General features: G+C 43.3%; 1 protein-coding gene across 1 annotated transcript in view; it reads left to right on the top strand.

The window, feature by feature from the left end:
• Window positions 1-444: 444 nt before the first annotated feature.
• ECT2L (epithelial cell transforming 2 like) overlaps window positions 445-13,263 on the top strand; it is a 77,482-nt gene continuing 64,663 nt past the window's right edge. Inside the window, exon 1 of the mRNA XM_003790285.2 lies at window positions 445-500. The gene's annotated coding sequence lies outside the window, so the exon portion shown is untranslated. The remainder of the gene's footprint in view (window positions 501-13,263) is intronic.

Below are 13,263 nucleotides of genomic sequence, written 5' to 3'. Positions count from 1 at the left end.
GTTTCCACAATTAAAGGAGTGTTTCCTGCACGTATTTTCAAGACAAAATGTCTGGACTCTGTTTCCCTAGGCCTCCTTAGCCTAGGAGGAAACAAGAGCCAGCAAAAAACCTCTTTGTTTTTCAGAAGCCCTGGGTAATTATATCCCCGCCAGTATTTTCCACCAGCCCACCCAACAAGCCTGGGCTTGTTGGTATCCCTGGGTAAAAACAGTTTAAACTGAAAGAAGAGGCCCCTGCTACACATGTGAAAATGCTTTGCAAAGTGTAATACTCTACGCAAATATTTGTCGTGAAGCTGCTGGTAGATTGTCCTTAGATTGTTTAGCGACTAAGAACGTGCTGAACTGTAAACTGTAGTGTGATATGTCGTTTCCCCCCCCTTACAGCTCTTTCAGGAAAGAGTTGCTCTTATAAGTCATTGGTTTGACCTCTGGACTAACAAGCAACGTCAAGAATTCTTATTCACAATTTTTTTACGATGCAGTAAATCACAATTAAGGTAAATGTAGCCTAATGATGTAATTACATATCATGGGTTCTTAAAGAAAACAAAATATATAATAGTAAAATATGTTTATATAACCCGGAAAGCTTTACTTTTTTTCCTAGGAAAGAAAGCCATGGATATTTTAAGATTTATAAGCAGACTCTGCTTCCTCCTGGAGGCTGAAATGAAGCCACTCGTGGAGGGCTTGAATACCTTCATACATTGCCAGACTTTCCTTTCGGCAAAAACTTGTCAAGGCCTCAGTCAGTAAATTTTTCACATCCTCTTAGGATATTAAAGGCTCTTGGGAACTATAAGGTAGACAATATGTTCCAAGTGGATATCTGGGACTGGTAGGCACTCTAAATAATCGTTACATACATGGATGGATCTGGAAACTGCATGACAAGTGACAACGGCGACAACATTGAGGAACATGGGCGAGACTTGTGGCGAGGTGGTCTAGGATTGCCAGGGGGTTCTTGTTCTTATTCTTCCCCTTCCCTTACTTTATGTCTGTAATTTACTTTCAAATACTCAGCATTGACGATGCGACTTCTGCTAGCTGGAATTATACCCAGGGGTAGCTAGTATTCTGATCAGGAATTAATGGATTAACGACTCTAGGGATATTAGTAAGCTATAGGTTGGGAAGGTCACAAAACCCCAGTTTATCCAATACTTTCAGTTGTTATCAGAACATCCAGTGGCTTACTAACAAGCCGATGGATATTAGTAACCTAGGCCGGTTGGTGAAGTTCAAGGTATTCGCAATGTGTGGAATGAACAAAATATTCTAGAGAGCCCTCTAGCCATGCCTGGTCCTGGTGGCAGGTGCCTGGAAGAATCATTCCCCAGGGGTCATCCCCAAATAAGTGCCTTGGGTCAGTCTAGGGGATTTCTAGTATCCTGAGGCCACCAAGAGGGTAATAACAGAATGCGAGTGCATTGTCCTTTTCCAATGGGAGAAAACCTAGAGCAGAGAGAGCTGGGACCTCACCAAGCTTACAGAGCAGACTATATGAAGTGCTTGGGCTTATTTATTAGTGTCTGTTCAGGGAAATTCTATAATAGGTATTCACTAGAACCTGGAGGAGAGGTATCTAACCTTTGGAGTTCTTAGAAAGCTACCAAAGAGGATACAAGAATTGTGCATGACCAAATTGGCTTGTTTTCACTTATAATACCTGCCTCCCACTGACTGTCAAAGCAGATTGCCCATCCCTGATAGAGTCACTGGCAGGAGGCAGGACCTTTCCTGGCTCTGTTGAAAGAGGTTACACAGGCCACAGAAAAATAAATGCTTCAGTCAATGTTTAAAAATCCATAGGAAGAGAATTTTATAATAGTCACTTGCTACATTGCCTTTTACTCCAGCCTTGCAGCTTTCAAGATAAAAATAATAGACCAACCCTCATATTGATAACCGCTTCGTGCATCATATTCTAGGCTCATGTACCAGAAACCTGGCAATTTTCGCTGTGACCACTGGAGGTCATTAGAGATCTTGTGGTTTATTTTGAGGCAGCTTAACATCAGGCCTGACATTTTGTTCTTAGAAATTGCATCCTTTGTCTCATACTGAATTCTTCTTTCTGTGGGACAAAAATATGGCGCTAACCTAGTCCGTGAAATGACTTTGCTTTTTGTTGATAGCTGTGTTTCTGCAGAGAGCAGTCCGTATTTCATAGTTCCATGAAAATTAATGCAATCGGTGTTCCTTTAACCATCTTTATCAAGATATAATTCATGAACAATAAAAGTCACCCATTTCAGGGTACAATTCAGGGGGTTTAGTATATTCACAGAGTTGTGTAAACATCACAACAATCTAAATTTAGAACACTTGCATCACCCTCCAAATAACTTCCCTACCCATTATCATAACTCCCCATCTGCACACCCCTAGGTCTGAGAAAACACTGAGCTATTTTCTGTCTCTCTATATTGTCCTGTTCTGAACTCTTCATGTAAATAGACTCATACAGTATGTGGTCTTTTGTGACTGTTTTCTTTCATGTATTATAATGTTCCCAAGGTTCATCCATTTTGTGGCCTGTATCAATATTTTTTCCTTTTAATTGCCAAATAATATTCCATTGCATAGATGTGCCATATTTTATCCATTTATCAGTTGATGGCCATTTGGGCTGTTTCCCCATTTTGGCTATTATAAATAATGCTGCCATGAATATTTCTGTACACAGTTTTTGTATGTGGATGTTTTTATTTCTCTTAGGTGTATACAGGATTCAGGAGTGCAATCAACTTTTAATTATTATGAAGTTCTTTTTTCTTTTCTTTCTTTTTTTTTTTTTTGTTTCACTGTGTCGCCCTTGGTAGAGTGCTGTGGCATGACAGCTCACAGCAACCTCAAATTCTTGGGGTTAAGAGATTCTCTTGCCTCAGCCTCCCAAGTAGCTGAGACTACAGGGGCCCACCACAATGCCTAGCTATTTTTTTGTTGTAATTGTCATTGTTGTTTGGCAGGCTCCGGGCTGGGTTTGAACCCGCCAGCCCTGGTGTATGTGTCTGGCACCCTAGCTGCTGAGCTACAGACACCAACCTATGAATTTCTTTTGAACCATATTTATTTCTGTCATCTCTCTTTCCCCATAACTATGATTAAGCTTATTAATACATGAGAGAAATTAGTAGTATTTGAATGCCTGAAATCTTTATAGGTAAGCTAGGCTGTATTTGTGCAATACCTTTCTCAAGGCAGAGAGGCCATTGTTTTAGTTGTTATGCTTTATGTTATGCTTACCAAACAATTTTGTTTTAATTCAGGCAGTTAAGGTTATAAACAGGGTATTGCCATATTGGTGGGAAATGTGTCATCACAACTTTTTAAAAAAGTTTCTGCTTAATCTGTGTAAGAGATAGTCCAATATCTAAGAGTTTTCTGTCCTGATAAACATTCTGTATTGTTGAGTTTTAAGGTGATTTCTTAAATGAAATTTTATGATATTTAAGGTTTTTTTAAAGGTTCAGCTTCTTAAACCATCCTTCTGGCAAATTCTCCTTCTCACCCCAACTGAAACGCCACCTCTCTCTGCTCATCTCTGACATGCAGCGGCGTTTATATACCACAGTCACAGCTTTTCCCCAGCACTCTAAGCTTCTCTGTCCACAGCTAGTGGTTCCAGTGCTGTCTTTCCCCTGTCACTTGACTAGTTTGACCTTTCCTGTGACTTCTTAAAGGAAACTGGGCTGTTTGTGTCTGTCACACTTGGAAAAACACAGGAGGAGTTTGAATCAGTGTCCTTGCCCTACTGGTGAGACCAGTTTCAAATTGCCTGCACTCAGCAGCCAGGGGCAATGCCTTGTACAAAGGCCTTTCATTCCGAGGCTGGAGCTGCTCAAACTTGTAGCTTTCCTGGGTGGGTGGGGCAACACCCTGCAACTGAATTCCTAAGAGGGGGCTGGATTGACCCTGGGTGTGTGTGCATGAGTGTATGCACTGGGGGAGAGGGACATCACGACCAGCCCATGCGGGGTTAGCTCCTGTCACTTGTCTCCATCAGAACAGACTCGAAATGGGGTGGGAGGGCAGAAAAATGTACCAACCAACATGTATTTCAGAGAGCACAGCCCCTACTTCCAATTCAGGGCTCCCCTCACCCACATCCAGCTCTTTCCAAGCAGCCACTGGCAGGGCTCAGTTGAGGACCCGTCTCAGCTGTGATTTGTGAAAAGATCAGGTATGCGGTTTTTCAGAGACAAAATACTTCCAGGTTAACTTTGAAAATAGAACAGCTTTATGCCTCTGAGTCCATTTAAATGTCCATATGAGAATATTTTTGGGTGGAGGTAGTGGAAGTGTTAAACAAAAAAATAATCATTCATTGACATTGTTAAAGCACAGTAAGCTGGATGTGGTCCAGGACCATCGTGGTGGGTACAGGGGCCACTGCCATGAGGCCTTGCTGTAGGGGGATGACATCAGGCTCTGTTCCAAAGATGGAGCCAGCAAGTGGGAATTTATAGCCAACGTGCTGGGTAGGGGTCAAGGGATGGAAGATTAATTACTAAGAGGCCACATCTGGGGGACAGGGGATTCTGGCTACACTGACTCATAGGACTCTCGCTGAAGACAGCCTGGGGTGACCAGACCTCGCCTGCCTTGGGGAGGGCTCAGGAGGAGGAACCTGATCACTACTGGGGGAGTGGGGGAGGGAGTTCTTGCTAAACTGACTGAGCAGGGTTCTTTACAAAACTGGATTTTACAAGGAAGTGCCCAGCTGGGCCAAGGTGATTTGGTCAAGCACAGAATCTTTGTCAGAGAAGACAGGGGAGTATTCAGAGATAAACTCTGTATACTTGTTCTAAAATTACTGCTGATTAAATATCCAAGGCAAGTCTGGAAATATGGGTCATTCATTCTCCTAAGCCCAGTGTTCTGGACATGGGCTTGTCCTACCACTCAGGTTGGTTGGTTCCGGACAACTATATTAAATGTTAGCAATTTGTATTGATATGGTTTTTAGGGGTGGATGAAGTTAAAAAAGAAAATTCCTGAATTTTAAAGGAAAGGAGAAATCCCAAACCCAAATCTGTGTTCTAGGATAGGGGATGGAGCCAGCATGGATGGACGGAAGGGTCCTGGCTTCTTTAGGCCAAGTCCGTGCACTTGAAGTTCTCACTTCCATTCTGTGAGTAAGTGGTGCTGCTCTCCCTTTATCATGTTTAACTTCTCTGTACAGCACTTAGCGCCACCTGACATTTTGTGACATACAGTCCTGGCCTATTTATTAACTGTCTGCCGGCTCCACTAGAACAGAAGCTGGGTGGTGACCCCTCTGTCTGTAGCACTTAGAGCAAAACTAGGCAGGTGGTAGCCACTCAATAAATGCTGGCTGAATGAGGTCCAATATCTAAAACACTCCCAATTACAAAGATAACAAAAAGATAATCAGAAAAAAATTTTTTTCATATGATATTTCTCTAGGAAGGAGAACTTTTTCAAGATAAGTTTTAGAATATTCGAAATTATTAATATTTTGTTTTATTCAAGACTCTTTATTATTTTACTAATTCAAGGTAACTGGATAGATTTCCCTCTTATCTTTCTCCAATTCCTGTTTGGTAGATTAGACATGGTTAATTAGCTGCCCACCCAAGCCATTCCGTATTTTTCTCCTTCCTGATAGAAGCTGTTTTTTCTCCCCAGGTATGTATGCTTCAAGGGTGGCTGGTAACCGCACCCCACCAAGGGTGGGTCAGGGTTGGACGGGATTAATCATGCAGACACTGATGGCGTCTGGTTTGGGAAAGGGTGTGTAGATATTAATTCAGCCCACAAAGGGGTAGCTGCTGGAGAGCTTCTGGAGAGTTCTCTCTTAAAGGACCTTAAAAAGGGATGTGAGGAAGGAACAGGCGCTCTTCCTTCCAGCTAGCCTGTGATTGCTGTTGTCTGAGGATTGATGTTCAAAGCAGCTAGTTATTTGGGAACCATTTCTGGGGACAAACCTGAGAACCAAAGCTAGCTGTTGAGAATGCCAACGTGAAAATATGAAAACGTGGCTCGGCTCCTGTGGTTCAAGTGGCTAAGGCGCCAGCCACATATACCTAAGGTGGTAGGTTCGAATCCAGCCTGGGCCCGCCAAACAACAATGACAGCTGCAACCAAAAAATAGCTAGGCATTGTGGTGGGTGCCAGTGGTCCCAGCTACTTGGGAGGCTGAGGAAGGAGACTCATTTGAGTCCAGGAGTTGGAGGTTGCTGTGAGCTGTGATGCCATGGCACTCTACCCAGGGTGACAGCTTGAGGCTCTGTCTCAAAAACAAAAAAGAAAATGTGAAAACTTGTCTGGTGCCTATACCCCAGTGAGTAGGGCACTGGCTGCATACACCAAGGCTGGCGGGTTCGAGCTTGGCCTGGGCCTGCTAAACAACGACAACCAAAAAATAGCTGGGTGTTGTGGCAGACGCTTGTAGTCCCAGCTACTCTGGAGGCTGAAGCAAGAGAATCACTTAAGGTTGCTGTGAGCTGTGATGCCACAGCACTCTACCCAGGGTGACATAGTGAGACTCTGTCTCAACCAAAAAAAAAAAAGAAAGAAAGAAAGAAAGAAAATGTGAAAACTCCTTGGTCCTTGATAACATCATTGGCTCCTTGAACTCACTAACCTTGAAGTTTAGTTTAAAAACACCCTCATTGTTTAAGAACAGTGAACAGGAGATAAATGGGTTTAAAACTGGTCTGTCATCATCCATTTGTCTAGTTGTCACTTCCCTGGTCATCTGAACTCCTCAGACTGTATCTGAGAATCAGGGAGGAAAAGCCATCAGCATTTAGCAGTCAAACAGATGCTTTTCACAGATAGGAGTGAGCCCCGTGACTCTCATGCACAGTCCACGTATTTATTTATTCTGGGACTTCTATGAAGAGATTCGAAAAGAAATTATCCATAGTCTGAAGGCTGCAGAACATATATTCTGAGCTTTGTACTTGACTTCAGCATTATTGCTAAGATCCTCTATGCTGCCTCTTCTTTCTACCAATGGGAGGTCAAGTTCACAGAAGTTGAGAAGAGACAGCCCATCAGAATCACCTGGAGTTGGTAAAACAGACAGTGAGCTTCAAGCATAGAGATTTTGATTTAATATAATGGAGCAGAGTGGAGGAAGCTGTTTTTACCAAGTTCCCGGGTGATCTGGGATACTGCCAAGGGCAAGACACAGCTGTGAATGCCTGAGGGCCCCAAGGCTGCTTCTGCCTCTTGAGTAGGCAGATGCCCAGATGATGTGAGCTGTCTTGTCTCTTCTATTCTCAGTGCAATGAAACAAAATGATTTGGGGGGGTGGGGAGCAGAGTTTCACTTTGTCACTCTCGGTAGAGTGCTGTGGCATCACAGCTCACAGAAACCTCCAGCTCTTGGGCTGAGGCGATTTTCTTGCCTTAGCCTCCTGAGGAGCTGGGACTACAGGCACCCGCCACAACACCCAGCTGTTTTTTTGTTGCATTTTGGCTGAGGCCGGGTTTCAACCTGCCACCCTTGGTATATGGGGCAAGCACCCTACTCACTGAGCCACAGGCGCCACCAGAAACAAAATGATTTGTGCACTTCTGTGGATACCTTTTTATCTTACACTTACAATGCTACTTCGTGGTTTTAGGATGTATTTCATTTTAGGGAGCTCCAAACTTGACATGAATAATAAAGGAAATATTTTACTATCGCAGAGACGTAGAGGCAGGTCTGGCCGCAGCTGACGCTTACTCCAGGGGTGCAGAAAGAAAAGCCAGGACTTGTCGCTTTCTGTCCCTCTGCCTTTGGACTCACAGCTCCGGTCTCACATTCCCTCCATTGTGCCCAGAAGAAAAATACGTTCCTTTGGGCTTCACTCTGATTTTGTGCTCGTTCAGGTCTGTGCCCACTTATGACCAAGTGCTGTTGCCAGGAGATTAACCTATGTGCGTTTTAGAGCTACAGAGTCAGCCTCTGAGGAATTATGTGGACCACCAAATAGAAATTGAGGTTATTTTACTTAAAAAAGGCTAAGTAAATGAGGCGTGACAAAAGCTAAAGTTTCTTTCTGATTCAACAAATACTGAGCGCGTACTACAGACCAAGCGCAGCTCTGGGCGGACAGAGTGTCAAAGTCCTGCTTGATGTATGTCGTTTCCGTTCTAGTAAAATGAAACTAACACGGGAAAGGGAGACAATCAGGCCTCTCACTGCATACAACAGTCCTCCCTTTATCCAGTATTCCAAGGTTTTAGTTACCTATGGTCAGTCATGGTTCGAAAATACCAAGGAAACTTCCAGAACTAAATAATTTTTAAGTGGTGGGCTACTGAGTAGCATGATGAAATCTGGCGCTGTCCTGCTCTGTCCCAAGTAAACCATTCCTTGGACCAGTGGATCCACGCTGTAGACGCTGCCCACCCATCATCACTCAGTAGCCATCGGGTGCTCAGATCCTCAGCAGTACTGCAGTGCTGATGTCCAAGTCAACCTTATTTGACTTCATGATGGCCCTAAAGCACAAGAGCAGTGATGCTGACCACTGAGATGGGCCAGAGAGAAGCCCATCAAGTGCTTCCTTGAAGTGCAAAGGGGAAAGCTTTTGACTTAATAAGGAAAGAAAAAGATCTATGGGAAGAATGAATCCTCTATCTGCGAAACTGTAAAGAAGGAAAAAGAAATGCACGTGTCGTTCTCACAGGGTGTGTTGCTATCCGTGGTTTGGAGCCTCATAGTAAACATTTTGGGGGTGCCTCACACGTCTCAGCCACTAGGAGCAGGGAAGGGCGAGGAACTAGTGAGGTCAACACCCTGACTACAGCTTCACTGAACTGACTTAAAATTTCTGACCTCCAGAACCCTAAGAGGAGAAATTTGTGCTTTTTTTAAGCCACTAAGTTTGTGGCAATTTGTTACAACAGCAGCAGGAAACTACTATAGGTGGCAATTTTCTTTTTCTATTTTCCAACTTTCATTCTGTTTTCATTCTTTATTTTAATTGAGTTAGCCCCAGCCCAGCTGCAGGCACTCTGTCAGCTGCTGGGGACTGTCAGGGAGTGAGACCGCTGGGGGACAGGCATTAAATCGTGAAGGGGCCCGAGAAAACGCAAAAGCAGCGCTTAGATTTCACTCTCGTGCACATCAAGTGTGAGGGACGCAGGCTTCAGCAGAGGCTCTGGGGTGGCCATGAGCAGGAGCTCAGAGAGTGACAGTCAGCCTCTCCCAGAGATGTGTTTGGCAGTAGGAATTGTCAGCCTGCTGGTGGCCTGTAGGGTGGCCTAAATAGTTTTTCACTGGCCACAGGACCTGGACCTTCTGTACTGGTTGCAGTTAGGATTTCTTTCTCTACCCCTCCACCACACTGCCCAGAAGTTACTACCGAGTCTCACACACAGGAAAGCAAACTGCACTTAGGTAATGACTACGTGTCTGTATGAGTGTATCAGCCTTTACGCCCTGCAAGCCAAGGCGGGTCTGGCAAGCCTGACACGTATCAGATCGATAACTGTGACTGTGCTAAGTGACAATGTAATAAGACCTCACCTGGTTCAGGGGATCAGGGAAGGCTGCCTTGTGGTTGTGACATTTGTGCTGGTGTCTAAAGGGTAAGTAGGACTGGGACAAAGACTTGGAGGATGACTGTTCCATTTGGAGGAGACAACACATGTCAAAGCCTTGGGACGTCTTTGCTCAGTAGTAGGCTTTGAAAGAAGCATTAGAAAATAAAGATAAACAAAAAGTGGAAAATACCAGTTGACAATAATCCCACTGCCCGTATATAACCTTCTAACTTTATAAGTTCACGGGCATCTCTATAACTATATTTGGATCAAATTAAACAAATTATCCAAAAAAAAATGTTTTTTTAAATACTGTTCAGTTACCCTTATTCTTGCTTTGCCCAGACCCAGCGTTGCTCTCTCCTTCTCTTAACTCTTTATCACGTGATTCTTCACTTCCTTTGTATCCCAAAGCCAGTCATTCTTCTGGATGACACTGGCATTCACGGAAACCACACCTAATGCCCTGTGTCCTCAGTTGAGCCTCTGACCCACTCAGGGGCCATAGCCTGTCCTTTCAGGAATTCACGTTCCAGTTCTCTCAACTCCTTTGCTCAAGCTTTTCATCATATTTATCTTACAAAATCCAGTCTTTGATTGAACCAATTTCTTCCTTTCTCCCCTACCCACACCAGCCAATTAGAGTTACTGGAGAAATCCACCAGCAGGGTAGATTGCTTACTAGAAATTTTTTCTTCATTTTGGAAATTTTCAAGCTTAATCAAAGCCATATAAACAAAATAGTTTGCACAGGTAATCCTCCCACTTCAGCCTCCCATCTGAGACTATTGGTGTGTATCACCATGCACAGCTAATTTTGTAAAATTTTTTATTTTGTAGAGATGGGTTCTCAAAATGTTGCCCAGACTAGTCTCAAACTCCTGGTCACAAGTGATCCACCCATCTTGGCCTCCCAAAATACAGGGATTATAAGCATGATCTACTGTGCCTGGCTCTAACTTTTTTTAATATATAGATTCCCTTCCCTTACTCTCTTTTTTCTAGGAAATAATTTTTTTAAAGTTACAATGCATCATGAGTTCAGATCCATACTCCCAATTCAAGTTCAAGCTGGCAGGATTTTTATTTAGCCTTTCTATATTGTATCTGTGTGCCCTCTCTCTCAATAGGAAATCTTGGTTCCCTACAACATTAACATAATCACTCACTTTCTTTGTGCCACAATAGTACATGCATAACACTCCCAGAATAACAAAACTATCATCACCACTCACGGTGTAATTACTGAAATCAGTTAAAAAAATTTTTTGGCAATTCTTTTTGTCCTTTGGTCTATGACATTTAGGGATGGACAGTTAAATTCCAGTGCTTCAAAATAAAATGGTTCCTATCTGTGTGGTTATGCAAATAATTCATACAATTAGAAATTTTTGAAATTTTATTTTTGAGTTTTAGAGATTGTTGTTATCAAATACAATTTTGTTTGGGCTCGGCTCCTGTAGCTCAGCAGCTAGGGTGCCAGTCACATACACTGGAGCTGGCGGGTTTGAATCCAGCCCGGGCCTGCCAAACAACAACAACTACAACCAAAAAATAGCTGGGCGCTGTGGTGGGCACCTGTAGTCCCAGTTACTTGGAAGGCTGAGGCAAGAGACATGCTTACGCCCAGTAGTTTGAGGTTGCTGTGAGCTATGACACCATGGCACTCTACTGAGGGTGACATAGTGAGACTCTGTCTCACACACACACACACACACAATACAATTTTGTTTGATAATAATTATGTAAAAGACTTTCAAACCTAGAAAACAGGGCACATTCTGAAAAATCCAGCTTCTACCCATGTTCTCTGCTGTATTCTTTCCCTCCAAATCTCTTTACAACAAAAGTAAGCAGAATATTTCTGTAAAGGGTCAGATAGTAAATATCTTAGGCTGTGTAGGCTGAAGGATCTCTGTTGTAACTATTAACCTCTACCCCGCTTAGTGTGAAAGCTCCATAGGTGTGACTGTGTTCTAATAAAATTTTGCAAAAACAAGTCTCAGAAAAACATGGGTATAGTCCACAGACCATATCCCTGCCCTAGAGTCATCTGCAGTGACTGTCCCAAGATCTTCAGTTCCAGCTCACTGTTTATCTCAACTGGTTCCCGCCGTCTTACATCCACAGGGCTGAATCTAAAGGACAGCTTTTCAGCTCTTATCTCCTTTAATCTCTTTACAGAAGCATCACGTACTTGCTCCTCACACTGCTGTCTTCCCATGGCGTCCACCGTACGGCGTTTATCTGGCTTTACTCTGCCCCTTGGTCCTGTCCCTCCTGTGCTCTTTGTCTAATGATGAGTCATTTCTTTGTCATTTGATGTGGGCTCCTTCAGCCAGTTTGAACCCTGCCTCTTTTTAAAATCTAAATTCTTGTTCTAGGCCACTAATCCATACCCAGGATTTTATTTAACATATTCTGTACCAGTGATAAAGCAATTTTAATCTCTGGCCCAGACAGCTCCTTTGAGTATCTTATCCTATATCTAGCAGCTTAGTTGATTTATTTTTGGATGTCTTAGTTGATTTATTTATTTTGGATGTCTTGAAGACACCTCCAAACCACCATGTCACGTCCAAGTATACATAGTTGTCTCCGGTAAAACTTGACCATTTTCTCTAGTTTAATAAATGGCACCACCAGCTGCTCAGCTTTAAAACTTAGAAACTCAAGAGTCTTCTAATCATTACCTATTGAATTACACTCATTATATTTTATATCTGTTCAACTCTCTACATCTGTATTGATACTGTCTCAGGCCAAGCCACCATTCTCTCTTGCCTGGGCTGCAACCACAGCCTCTGTCTCTCTGTCATTCTGGACTCCCTCACCCCTCACTGTGCCATCTGTATTGCCTATTCAGACTGTACTGGGACCACGTCATCACATCTCGGCTTAGCATATTTAATTTAAGAGATTATAACCCTTAACATGGCATCCAAGACCTTGCCAGGATATGGCTCCTCCCACCCCTTCAGGGTGACCTGTTCCTACTTTCTCCAAAGTTCTTTCTGCTTTGACCATACTCATTGTCTTTCACCTCCCCCATGGTGCCATGTTGCCTTTGCCCTTGAAGTTGACCTCTACCTAGGAGGTTCTTTCATCTCTACTGCCTGCCTCTCCCAGTTGCCTCTAAGCCCCTCAGCCTTAGTAGGGAAGTCTCCCCAGTGCTCTCTGGCTGCCTGGTTCGATTCTATACTAGCATAGCACTGTGGATGTTTTCTTCAGAAGATTTACTACAGCTGTAATTTCACATTTATCTGTTGGATTTTTAAAACTGATGCTTTCTTCCAAACCAGACTGTAGGGGCCATAAAGATAAGAATTGTGTCATTTTTGTTTTTGTTTTCTTGTCCTTTTTTGTGTGTGTGTCATTGTTATAACCCAAGACTATAAAAAGGGATCCAAAAAATAATTGATTTAATAGGTGACTCAGTGAATTGTACAACCACAGCAAATGTTCACAGGACAATATAGTTTCTAAGTCATTGTGGATCATGTACTCCTTTGAGAAGGGGAGTTCAAACCATACCTAAAAACTATGAATCTGGCGATGCCCATAGTTCAGTGAGTAGGGCACTGGCCACATATACCGAGGCTGGTGGTTTTGAACCTGGCCTGGGTCTGCTAAAACAACAATGACAACCACAACAACAATAATAACAAAAAATAGGCTCGGCGCCTATAGCTCAACCGGCTAAGGCGCCAGCCACGTACACCTAAGGTGGCGGGTTCGAATC

The sequence above is a fragment of the Otolemur garnettii genome, unplaced genomic scaffold (assembly GCF_000181295.1).
Source record: "Otolemur garnettii isolate 467f Iridium unplaced genomic scaffold, OtoGar3 scaffold00042, whole genome shotgun sequence".
NCBI lineage: Eukaryota > Metazoa > Chordata > Mammalia > Primates > Galagidae > Otolemur > Otolemur garnettii.
This window is presented reverse-complemented; position numbering and strand designations above follow the sequence as displayed.